The sequence below is a fragment of the Ailuropoda melanoleuca genome, chromosome 4 (genome assembly GCF_002007445.2).
Source record: "Ailuropoda melanoleuca isolate Jingjing chromosome 4, ASM200744v2, whole genome shotgun sequence".
Taxonomy (NCBI): Eukaryota; Metazoa; Chordata; class Mammalia; order Carnivora; family Ursidae; genus Ailuropoda; species Ailuropoda melanoleuca.
In genome coordinates this window covers 94,242,655-94,255,439 of record NC_048221.1, presented here as the reverse complement: position 1 = coordinate 94,255,439, position 12,785 = coordinate 94,242,655, and the positions used below count along the sequence as shown (strand labels likewise).

The following is a 12,785-nucleotide window of genomic DNA, read 5'->3' as shown; positions in this document are numbered from 1 at the left end:
AAATGGAGTGGAGAGATAGGAGAAGGCGGGGGAAGCCCAGGACAAAGACCTTGAGATAGGATGAGCTTGATACGTTCCTGGGATGGGGATCAGTCCCCAGTGAGTGGAGTGGAGGAAGAGAGAAGCTAAAGCTGAACAGGAGGAGGGGACGAGGTGGGGACTGGGCAGCCAAGGAGAGGACTTGAGATTTGATAAGACAAGAAAAGAGGTGACACAGGAGACTTCCCCACTGGGTGGGAAGTGGCCGTGTAGAGCAGCAGGGTAAGCATGCCTTGCAGGAAAGAGGCCAGCTCAGGCTGCTGGGCTCATCCAACCAAGATCGATGGGAGCCGAGACTGAAGAGGCGGGCATAGCGTCCGTGCAAAAGACAGATGGAGAAAGAATGAATCTGTCTCGTCATCTCACTGGATAGAAGCATTAAAGGGGAGGCGAGGGGCCTGAGGGCCTTCCAGTCTGGAGAGTAGAGATTGGTACCTCTGCCAGGAACAAGATGGCTGAAAGGACTTATGCTCCAGAGGGGAGATTATGAGTTGGTTTGGGTCCTGTTTTTTTCCCCAGTAGTCATGCTACCAGGGACTTGAAAATGTGGGCCTAGAAGGCAAAGAAGCAAATGTGCTTTCCTGCAGGGGTGACCAAGGGTGTGCTGCAAATGCCGCAGTGGAGCCAGTGGGTCTCGGGAAGTAGCCGCAGTGGTGGCAGTGAAGGAAGGAGCTGAGCCTGCAACAGAGGGGGAGTAGGCAGGCAGGCAGGAAGGTAAGAAGGGCAGAGTCCCCTATAACCAGGAGAGTCCCGAAAGCAGGATCTGACACCCCAGGTCTCTCCACAGCCTCCCAGCCTGAGGGGTGTCCCTGTCGGCCCCGAAGGGAAGTAGGGACAGGCATCTGGGGGCTTCTCACAACCACGGAGGGTCATGCCAGAACAGAGGGGTGCCATTCTGGCAGAGCTCAGCACTGCTGAGCCTGCCATGGGGGTGGCCTCCCGCAGGCTGCTCCTGTGGTCCAGTGGACACGTTGCTCTCCTGGGGTCAGCGCTGGGGCGGCAGCAGCCTCCATGTGAGGTGGTGGTGCTGGCATCTGCTTCCCTGGAACAGGGACTAGGAAAACAGATGACCTCAGGCTGAAAGCTCTCAGGATCGCTGCTTAGAAGAGGGCGGAAAAGACGAGGCTAAAAATACATGCAGACCCAAATTCTCTACCTCTACAGAAAAATTCCAGGCAGAGTGTCCTACAAACGTGTCTGACGCAGGCCCCTGCCATCGGCTGTTCCCACACCAGCCTTTTCCTCACGCTCTTCTCTGGCTTGCGCACCTGCCCTCCACCCAGGCCTGGCTCCTCTCCATCCCGGGGGCAGGCTGGGCTCATTCCTGCCTCGCACTTCTGCCTACATTCTCCCTCCACGTGGGGCACCACTCTCCTCCTCCCACCCTTGGAAGACAGCTTACCCCCAACTTGTCCAGGACTCATGTCACAGATCCCCCTCGAAACTTCTCCAGGGAGCCTCCAAGGCCACTTCCCACTCAGAGTTCCCAGACCAAGAACCTGAACCTCGCAATTGACCATTGGATGGCCTGTCTTTCCCTCAATTTCTGAATGTTAGATTGACCCCTTTTAGCCATAATAAAATCTTCCTAATGGGGCCAGGGAGAGGAGGACTTCTGTATTTTTTTCTTCTATCTCCAAAGACATCCAGTCTAAAATTAAACACATAGTGCCTGCTTAATAAATGTCTGTAATCAATCGAATACATAGAAAGGAAGAATCCATTTGAATGTATTTGCTTCTTAGTGATAGGAATGAGCGGGTGGGGAGGAAACCTGGAGTATGTAGACTAGGGGAGGGACGGGAGCTTTATCCCACTGTGAGCGTGTGCGCGTGGGCGCATACGCGTGAGCTTGCACCTGCTCTCCTGTATGCAGTGCCTGCGAGACTCTGTGCTAACGGAAAGAGCTAGGCTGTCTGAGATGACCGAGTAATTCCTGGGGCTCTCAGAACAGCCCTGGACACCCTGAAGAGCCAGGGCCCCTGTGTCTTGTGCAGCAAAGGCGAGGTCTTGCCCTGAGCCTCCTCACTTTGGAGATCCAGGAGCTCGGCTGGCAGGACTCCAGAGCGGAGGCTTTGCTTCGGCTGCTATGGTGAATCTGATTTCTGTTCCTCAGGGCCAGGGCTGAGGATGCATGAAGTCGATGGTGTGTCTAATGGCTGGCCAAGTTTTCCCAACTGCTTTTCTCGCAGGCCCCTCTCCTTCTCACTGCCTCTGTCCAGCTGCCTCCTCCTCATCTGGAAGTCTTTGAACGGCAGAAGCCCTAAGCCTAGCAGAAAATCTGACCCTCAGTAAGTGCCCCAAAGACGCAGGTGGATGGAAGAAAGGAAGGGAGAGAAGGAGGGAGGACGGGAGAAGAAAATTAGCTTTCAGATCTAAAACTTCTGGCATAAGGATAGTAAACAAAACAAAAAAAAAGAATAAAATATGTCGACTTTGTGTGGCACAATTTGTTATAACTGGAGGCACACCATCAGCATGGTGGTTCACAAAGACATCGACTGATTGACTGATCAAGGTTTTAACAAAGTAACCATAGATTACAGTCAAAACAGTAAACATTAAACTTTTGGATATGCAGGGGAGGGCACAAGATTCAGACCCCCACAGTTCAGCTTGGCTCATGGGGGGAGGGGTGGTTTATCCCAGATTTTCTCCAATCCAGGGAAGGTTGGCAGGGGACAACTGGGACTTTGTTCTCATCTCCCTCTTATCTGCCGCTGGCTAAAAGAGCTGCCAATGCCGTCAGAGCTAGATGCTCCCCTGGCCAAGTTTCACGAGGGTGGGGTGGGGGGTTACCCAGGTGCCACCTCCTTCTTTCCTTCCTGGGACTCAGCTCTCCTAGGCAGGCCCAGCCAGCCTCCTGCCAACTGTCCCTTACGATGCTATAACCTGGCTCCCAGGGGCAAAGGCAGTCATGTCCTTCACAGCTTGCCTGTGGCTGGGTGGACAAGGCACGGCCAGCCTACAGAGGGTCAGGGTAGTGGACGCAGAGTCTGCCACGCAGGGCTGACACATGGAGACACAGGGACCAGGGAACAGGAAGTTCCCATCGTGTTTCCAGGCGGAGCCTCCTTTCCAGCCTAGCATAGCAGAGCAGCCCCGCCCTGAGGAGAGGCTGGGCACTCGCGCCGAGATTAGGAAGCTACTACTTTGTTTCCCTTTTGGATTTTATCCTTATGTTCAAGCCTCCCTTGGCAGGAAACCTAGAAGGAAGGGAGGTGAGCAGGAGGATCCAAGCACCAAACCTCCCTAGAACCCTTCATGAGGGGCCAACACAACAGCAGCTCAGCCAAGATGCTAAAGCTGCCATTCTCAAGGTCACACTTTCCCCATGTCCTGGCCCCTCCGCAAAGTTCTGTCCACAGGCAGAGTGATCAGGTGCAGAAAACAGGCTGGGAGAGACGGGACTTGAGATTTCGTCCTGGCCCTGCCCCAGAGGGGGTCCTTCCTCCTGCACGGCTTTGGCCTCCTCACATGAAGAATGAGAAGGTGGGTCTAGAAGACCCCCGAGCATCTTGATGGCTGGAATTCGGCTTGATGCCTACAGCCTTCCGTGCAGCACAGACACCGGAAGAACACAATGGCGGTGTGCTAAGGCTGAGAGAGAAAACTCACATGTGAGAACCAACTAGAGACAAATGCTAGGCAATTTGATGGAACGCCTGGGTGAGTGGATCAGACCAGCAGTGCCTGGTTTGCAGGCTGGAACTCTTGCAAAGGAGCTGTACATCCATATGCCCTACAAACACCAACCGAAGGCTGGTGCACATGTACGTGTGACTATTTTTCAAATCATGGATGCTGCTGTCATGAATGAAACACACATTTGCTAGAAAGTGGGCCTGCATGCAAACAGCGTGTAGGTTACTAAGCCTAGTCTCCAACAGCAGACCTTTATAAAGACAATTGCTATTTACAGTGAAATAAAATCATATCTGGGCTCTCCTTTAAAATACTCAAGGGAAAAAAGGCAGGGGGTGGACGAAACCAGGGGAGAATGTTAATAATTACTGAAGCTGAATGATGAGTACATGGGGGGCTATGATACTGTTGTCTCTACTTTCGTATGTTTGAAATTTTCCATAATAAATTGTTTTTCTAAAAAGTATAAATGCTTTTCTGTGGTCATGCATGGAATCTTTTGACAGGGGTTTGTTGTGGAAAGGGGTTCTTTGTAGAAAGCTGTTATGTTGTTCTTTGGGGTTCTTTGTGGAAAGCTGTTACATTGTTAAGGTGGAAAAAGCTGTTATAAGGCCATATGAAAGTACGACTTCAACTCTTTTTCTTTAAAATGTGTGTGTGTGTGTGTGTGTGTGTGTCCATCTTAAAAAAAAAGAAAAGCCTTTCTTTCAGATCCTCATGGAGACGTGATTAGTGGTTACCTCTAGGTAAAGGAATGGAGTGATTTTTATTTATTTTTTATTTTTTTTATTTGTATTCCAGTGAACCTATTCTCCTTTTGTTATCAGCCCCAAACACCATTTTTAAAAACTTAACGGTAAGTCCTCTTAGATACAGAAAGGCTGGGGACGCTCATTTGGATGCGCGTGTGCAGGAGGAACTCGGGTTTCTGCGGCATGGGCGTGGATGCCAGGCCTTGGGAAGCAGTCATGGCAGACCGCCTTGCCTTGGGTCCTAAGGATGGGCAGGATTTAGAAATCCCGAGGCGGATGGGAGGGTGTTCCAAGCAACACAAAAATAAGTACATTCTGTCTTGAAGCAGTGGCCTTCCCAGAGCAGGGGTGAGCCCAGAGGCCAGGGGGCTGCGGGGGGCATGGAGCAGACATGGAGGGGCTGGGTGGGGCACGGCCTTGAAGGGCCATGGGGTTCTGGGAAAAGAGGAGCCTGAATGTCTAGCTAAAAATTGTCCTGGGTATGTGTGTGAGTGTGCACACGCGTATTAACTGTGGCATTCGGAACAAGGGATAATTGGAAAAACATGACCGATGCTGAGCCACACGCATTTGGGGACATGTGGCTCCGGTTCTGGGATGATTTGTCATTCCTTATTTCAGGAAAGCAGGAAGACAAAAGATGAAGCGTCGAACACAACGAAGACTCAGATGTCACGGAGGAGTCAGCATGGGGCCAGGACCACATCTATCGGCAGCCACCTCTTGGGGCTGCTACCCTCCCCAAGACCAGCCCCACCCACGGGCTGTCCCTGTGCGCAGTGCCAGCTGCCAGTGAGGACCCGGGGCCCTCAGTGATCCAAGCTTTCGCACGCTGGGAGAGGGAACACTGGCACCTTCCCAAGGGTTTGCCGGAAGGGAGCTGGAGGGGCAGCGGGATGGAGAGAAGAGGCTGCATTTCAGGCAAACTGGAGACAATCCGGGAAACTCCCAGAAACCCCAGCACAAACTGCGGGGAGAGCCTGGTTGATCCGCAGAAGCGTACATGACCTCAGGAAGGCCCAGAGGCCACTGGCTTCCAAAAGCGGGGAAAGTTGATCGCACGCATCTCTGCACCTCTGTGTCCTTACTAGCAACAGAAGCGGCCGCATAGCGATGAGGACCAGCGCTAGGCTCAGACCTCCAGGGGGCCTGGAGAGGGCAGAGCACCTTAGAGCATTCAGGGGCAGGTGGACTCCTGCTGGGATGGCCTGCAAGGGCCCTGCCATTCAACAAACCACCCCCCCACCCCCCGAACAAGGTGATGAAGAACAGACTTGCTAACTGCTTCTTTGAGTTAACCTTCACACACTCAGACCTAGGAAATCTAATGGATAGAACCCTGGCATTTTAGGACTGGATGCAACACTACCCAACCTTACTCTGACCTTCATGAAAACAATGAATGGGGTGCCTGGCTCTGAGCAGGGGCTCAAGGAAGGTGAGGTCCACTTACTGTCCCCATCCCAACCCTGCAGCTCAGGAGGCCTGGGCAGCAGCCTTCAGCCGGAATGCAGTAGTTTCCTCAAGGCTCATACAGCCAAGACCTTTTCCCCCTTCACTCAGCCAAAATAAGGTTGGACTTTTTCAAAATGTTTACTAGGAAACTAAGAAACAAACAAAGCAAAACTAAAGGCAAATGACAGAGGTTGAGGAACGATCACAGAATTCCAGAATTCAACAACAATCTTAGGTCAAAGAACCCAACCCAAATCCCCCAAGATTTTTTTTTTCTGGAGAAGTGCTTCTTATTTCTTATTCTTATTTTATTATTCTAATCCTCATTCTCATTATATATTTTGCTAGTATTTTTGAGCACGTGCCCTGCACCAAGTGCTTTGAGATTTGATCGTGTATCATTTCACCAGGCTTAGAGGGTGTTCAGCAATCGGATGGCGCTGATGGGGGCTGAACCCGGGCTATCTGAACTCAGAACTTGTGCGTTGATCACTCTCTAGCTCACCTCTCCTTGGCCATGTGTTCAAACCCCTCCTTGTAACATATTCTTGTAGGCATCTAAGGTGAGGGAGCCCTGCCAGGGGCCACATGTGAACCTTGGGGTCTGTTTCTGGCCAGGCTGACTCTGTGCACACTGGCTGTGAACCAGTGTGCAACCTTTAGAAGACAAATGGATGGGACCATCATGCATTCCCTTAACTGCATTTTCTTATGGATTTCAGGTGCAAAAGCTACAGTAATACCAATCCTAGTTCATGGCACACTAGCATCGTGGTTCATACATGGCCCTCCTTTATTTTTTATTTATATCTTTGTTAATTTATAAGAAACTGAACATCCACATACCACCACCTAACATTACAGATAACTTACAACTCCTATATTCCTTTCCCATCCTGTCCCCTGACCCCATTTTCTCAGAGTAACTATGCTGAATATCACGTTTACCATTCTCTTACTTTTAAAAATAGGTAGGTATATCAGATGCATATGTATAGTTAAATATATATACACACACACACACACATATATATATTAAGTGTATATATATATATATATATATATGTTTTACTTGTTTTCAAACTTGGGTGATAATGGCTGAGCACCAGCACTTTCCAAAATACCTTTTTTCAGTCAAAATTGTGCTACTAAGATTCATCCATGTTGTATAGGTTCTTCCCTTTTTTCCTTTGATCCTGTCCATAAAAATACACAAATAAATTTACCAAGATGTTTTATTACCTTTGCTTCTAATATATCTTGCTGCATTGCTTGAATTCGTTTTTTTTTTTAATTTTTTTTATTATATTATGTTAGTCACCATACAGTACATCCCTGGTTTCCGATGTAAAGTTCGATGATTCATTAGTTGCGTATAACACCCAGCGCACCATGCAATACGTGCCCTCCTTACTACCCATCACCAGTCTATCCCATTCCCCAACCCCCTCCCCTCTGAGGCCCTCAGTTTGTTTCTCAGAGTCCATAGTCTCTCATGCTTCATTCCCCTTTCTGATTACCCTCCCCTTTCTTTATCCCTTTCTTCCCCTACCGATCTTCCTAGTTCTTATGTTCCATAGATGAGAGAAATCATATGACAATTGTCTTTCTCTGCTTGACTTATTTCACTTAGCATTATCTCATTCGTTTTCGTAAAGGATACTTCAAAAAGTTTTCAATGTGGGACTTTTGGAGCTGGTGACTTGAGGCCTTGTATCATGAAGAATATTTTTATTATGCATTGTCATTCACATGTCAACTTGATTAGATATAAAAGCCCTTGTTTCAAGTTTTTCCTTCAAGATTTGAAACATATTATTCTATTGTCTTTTTGTATCTGGTGTTTCTGTTCAGAAGTCTGATGCTGTGACTCTCATTCCTTTGCAATTGCTCACTTCTTTCTCTATAGAAGCTTTTAAATGTTCTTTTTGTCTTTGATATTCTTAAAATTTGCTATAGTGTCTCTAGGGGTGAGGTTTTCCTTCTCTTCCTTATTCGTACTCTATCAATCCTTTTTATCTGAGATTGTTTTTAATTTGGGGAAATATAGCTCTATTATTCATCAAATATATTCTTCTTACTACATATATTTACCTTCTCTTGGGACTCCTATCATCTGGATGTTAACACTGTACTACCATCCTCTGGGTTTCCTAACTTTTCTTGTAGATTTTCTATTTCTTTATCCTTTCCCTCTACCTTCTGGGAGACTTCGTCCATCTGATCTTCCAATTCACTATTTTGTTCTTCAGCTGTATCCGTCCCACTATTTAATCTATTATGTTCATCTCAACTATTATGTTTTTCTTGTCTAATATTTCTTGTTGCTACTTTCTAAGACTTCTTGTTCTTGTTTCATATTACATATTTTGTGCTCTATTTCACTAAATGTATTTAGTTTATTTTAAGTTTTTTTATCTATTTTTCTAAAATTTCTGCTTCAGAGGAAATGTGTCATCCAATTGTGGTTTTCCTATTGAGGTGGTAACACTCCCCCAGGAGTTGAGTTATTTTGGCACATATTTTCCAGGGGCCTCAGCTCTGAGAATAGCTGAGGAAGGGTGAAAGGTGAAGGCCACCCCCAGTCATATGCAGAGAGCCCCAGGCACCTGTTTTTCATCATACTACAGAGCAACTCCTCAGATCAGAAGGAGATGGTCTCTCTAGAGACCATCCACCAGTCTGGGGTAAGAGAGGGGAGACTAGAATGCTGCAGGGCTGAGCCAGTCCCAACATGTTCTCCCCAGCTACCCCCTTCCAGAAGGGTTTGTGCACTTCCTTGCTACTATCCCCATGGACACTTGCCCACATTCCTGGGCCATTGCCTCCAAAATCTGTAATAAGATGCACACAGTGTCTGTCCAAACGTGATACAGGGGAAATAAGAACAGACTTTAAACCACTTTTCTCTAATTTAATCTCTCATTGTTATCATCAACCACTCTCTATCTTGGCCTATGCCACACCCAACACACCACTCAAAGCAGCCTTAGGTCTCCCCAGATGATTCTAGCTTTGGGGGTTGTTTTTGGTGTGTGTGTGTGTGTGTGTGTGCGCGCGCGCGCCTGGTGTTGGTAATGGTTGTGCTTTTATTTACCAGATTCTGTATTTCTTTCTATAGATTTTCTGGGGCTGGCTCTTGGGGAGGGAGCCATCATGTTCATAAATATCTGCATCTTGGTAGGAATCAGGAACACTAATTTTTACCAGTTTTTTGTGTAGGTTCTCATCATTTCCTATTTGAGCATCCCTGAAAAGCAGATTATCTCTGATTTGTTATTTTTCATTTATATATTATATATACACTTAAAAATTTTTAAGTATACACTATAGTATTATTAACCATAAGAATGACATTGTACAGAAGATCTCTAGAACTTATTCATCCCGCATAACTGAAACAGACAAGTGGGACTTCATCACACTAAAAAGCACAAAGCCAAAGCCAACTGCCTTACTATCCTGAAATCTGTCCTGTTACTACTTCAATGTGAATAGATCCTTCCATGACCTCCAAGAAGGTTGTAATGATGTACATGCCAACTAGGTGTTTGAGATTCCTATCTCCTGAGACCCACTATTAATGCTGGATAATAGTGATCTAAAAAGTTTTGCCAAACTATTGGTGAAAAAAATGTAACTCCTTGTTTATGTAATTTGTAGTCCCCGATCTACAGAATGGTTGGGCACCATTTCATATGTTAATTAGCTGTTGGCACTTCCATGAAATGCTCATTCTTACCATTTGCCCTCTCTGCCTTTCAGTTGCTTTTGTTCTTATTGATTTGTAGAATTTCTTTCTTATATTATTAACATTGATCCTTGTTACATGCCCTTTAAATATTTTCTCCTCTAAAGCAGAGGGAAGGTGATTTTCGTTTAACTGTGTTTGTCTTTGAAAATACAGATATTTAAAATTTTCATGTAGTTAGATCTTTCAATATTTTCCTTTAAGACTTCTGAGTTTTGTGTATTCCCTAGGAAGTCCTTCCTCATCCCCAAATTAGAAGATGAAAAGAAAAAAAAAAACTTCCAAAGGATCTAAATAAACATTTCTCCAGAGTAGATATGCAGATGGACAATAACACGTGAGAAGATACTCAATATTTGGGTGCCTGGGTGGCTTAGATGGTTAAGTGTATGCCTTCGGCTCAAGTCATGATCCCAGGGTCCTGGAATCAAGTCCCACATCAGGCTCCCTATTCAGCAGGGAGGCTGCTTCTCCCCCTGCCTCTGCCTCTCTCTGTCTGTCATGAATAAATAAATAAAATCTTAGAAAAAAAAAAAAGAAGACACTCAATATCATTAACCAGGAGAGAAATGCCAATCAAAACCACAATGAGATATCATATCAAGAACCACTAGGATGGTTATAATCAAAAAAGACCAGGAATAACAAGTAGAGATATTTGAACCCTAATATACTGCTGATGGGAATACAAAATTGTGTAACCACTTTGGAAAATAGTCTGGCAGTTCCTCAAAATATTAAACGTAGAGTGACTATATGATCCAGCAACACCACTCCTAGGTAAATAGTCAAGAGAACTGAAAACAGATGTTCATTCAAAAACTTGTACACAAATGTTCATAACAGTGTTATTCTTCATAACCAAAAAGTAGAAATGTCCATCACCTAATGAATGAATAAATGAATGAATGAGTGAATGGATAAAATATGGTATACCCATACTATGGAATATTATTGGCAATAAAAAGGAATGGAATACTGACACATGTTACAACATGGATGAACATGGGAAACATGCTAAGTAAAAGAATTCACTACCAAAAGATTACGTAATACATGATTCCATTTATATAAAATGTTGAGAATAGGCATATCTATAGAGACAGAAAGTATATTAGTGGTTGCCTAGGGCTGGAGAGGTGTTGTGATGGTTGTACAACTCTGGGAATATACTAAAAGGTATTAAATTGTACATCTTAAATGTGTAAATTACACAATATGTGAATTATATCTCAATAATGCTATTAGTTTTTTAATCTGCCTTAAGTGAACAAGAAATTTATTTGCTCTGACAATGGAAAGTCCAGGACAATGACTAACATCAGGAGGACGTGGTTTTTCTCCATCTTTATCCTTGATCTTTGGATATATAAAATTCACTCTTTTTATGGTTGGTACATGGCCATCGCCAAATAACCCGGGAGAATGGAGTGTTTTGATTGGTTGGGCTAGGGTCACATGTTTCACTACTGTTGCTGAGGAAGGAGCTCCATAGAGACCACATAGATTAAGTGTGTGAAGAAGTAGGTCCTGAAGTGAATTTTGTAAGCTTTTTTGGGAAGAAGAGGCAAGAGATGCTGGAGAAGAAATAGATGTTCAATATGGAGGCAATTTAATAATCTGAAAATAATGGGTTTTTTTTTCTCTTCATTTCCAATATTTATGCTACTCAATTTTTCTTTTCTTATTGCATCATCTGGGTTGTCCAGAACTGTGCTGAAAAATTGTAGCAATAGTATTCCCTGACTTTAATGGGAATGCCTCTAGTATTTTAACATTCCAAATGAAGTGATTTGGATAACATTTGATATTCTTTACCGAGGAAGAAAAATACCATGGTAGGTCCAACAAATTGAAATTTTTTAATTAAAAATATATCTTGAGGGGCACCTGTGTGGCACAGCGGTTAAGCGTCTGCCTTCGGCTCAGGGCATGATCCCGGTGTTATGGGATCGAGCCACATCAGTCTCCTCCGCTATGAGCCTGTTTCTTCCTCTCCCACTCCCCCTGCTTGTGTTCCCTCTCTTGCTGGCTGTCTCTATCTCTGTCAAATAAATAAATAAAATCTTAAAAAAAAATATATATATATATATATATGGTTGAACTTTATTAAATATCTATGGCTATGATGATGCATTTTTTCTCTTTTATTTGTGTAATGAATTACATGAATAAATTTCTTACCATTAGACAGTTTCTGTATTTCTATGAATTGCTTTTATAATGTGGGGGGGGGGATGAACAAACTTTCTTTATAAAAAGTAAGAACTAAGTTGTGATATTTTTCTATTTCAGGGGTAGTTCCTGGTTAGTGCAGAAAAATTTACTGAGTCCATGTGGAGAGCATGTATGAGCCAAGGTTCAAGGATATAGAAAAAGAATATGGTAACATCCTCTGTTCTCAGGCCCAGGTTTTAGGCTTTTGCCCTTCCTGGACCCAAGGCACTGACAGTAACCATGTAAGAGGCAGATACTCAGGATATCCCAATCCACCAACTGCTCCTTCCACGTGGGCTCTATAGGGAAAGTCATGGGGGCAAAGAACAGGATCAAGATCTGATGGACAGGAAGAGGTACTTAGAAGACAGATGAAGACACGTGCAGAGAGCCAGTGACTTACATACAGATATACAGGTTTTGAGCTCAGGCAGTCTACCTCCCAAACTTGAGCTCTTAGCCTCATCACTGTACTTCCCTGGAGGCTGGTCTGCTCATAACTGCTCATAACAGGGCTACAGCTATGTTGGAATTGAAAATTCAGAGAAGTAAGGCAGTAATCCCCTTGTTCCTGGCTGCATCTGAGGCGTCTTCTGGGTCACAGAGTCCTCTTCACCAGGATTAGCTGTCTGGTCCCCTCCAAAACTGCTGCCCAAATGGTTCTCAAAGATCAAGTCCTCCAATTCTCACACCATCCACATTCTTCTAGACAGGGAGCATTTCTAAGAAAAGAAAAAATTTATGGAAATCCCAGCCAGACTCAGGCTGAGAAAAGATTGACCCCATCACAATGTTCATGCAACTAATAGTGCTTATGTTTAGAAACACTAGACTGGACATCGAAATGAATAGAGCCTTGGAAACCCACAGGGCTTTGGTAATTCTTGAAAAGTCTAACTTATTATTTTAGATATGGTGAAGGGAGT

At 44.9% G+C, this 12,785-nt stretch overlaps 1 long non-coding RNA gene across 1 annotated transcript in view; it reads right to left on the bottom strand.

The window, feature by feature from the left end:
* Positions 1-12,435: 12,435 nt before the first annotated feature.
* LOC109488954 overlaps positions 12,436-12,785 on the bottom strand; it is a 103,128-nt gene continuing 102,778 nt past the window's right edge. Inside the window, exon 4 of the long non-coding RNA XR_002141851.2 lies at positions 12,436-12,581. This is a non-coding gene — a long non-coding RNA (uncharacterized LOC109488954). The remainder of the gene's footprint in view (positions 12,582-12,785) is intronic.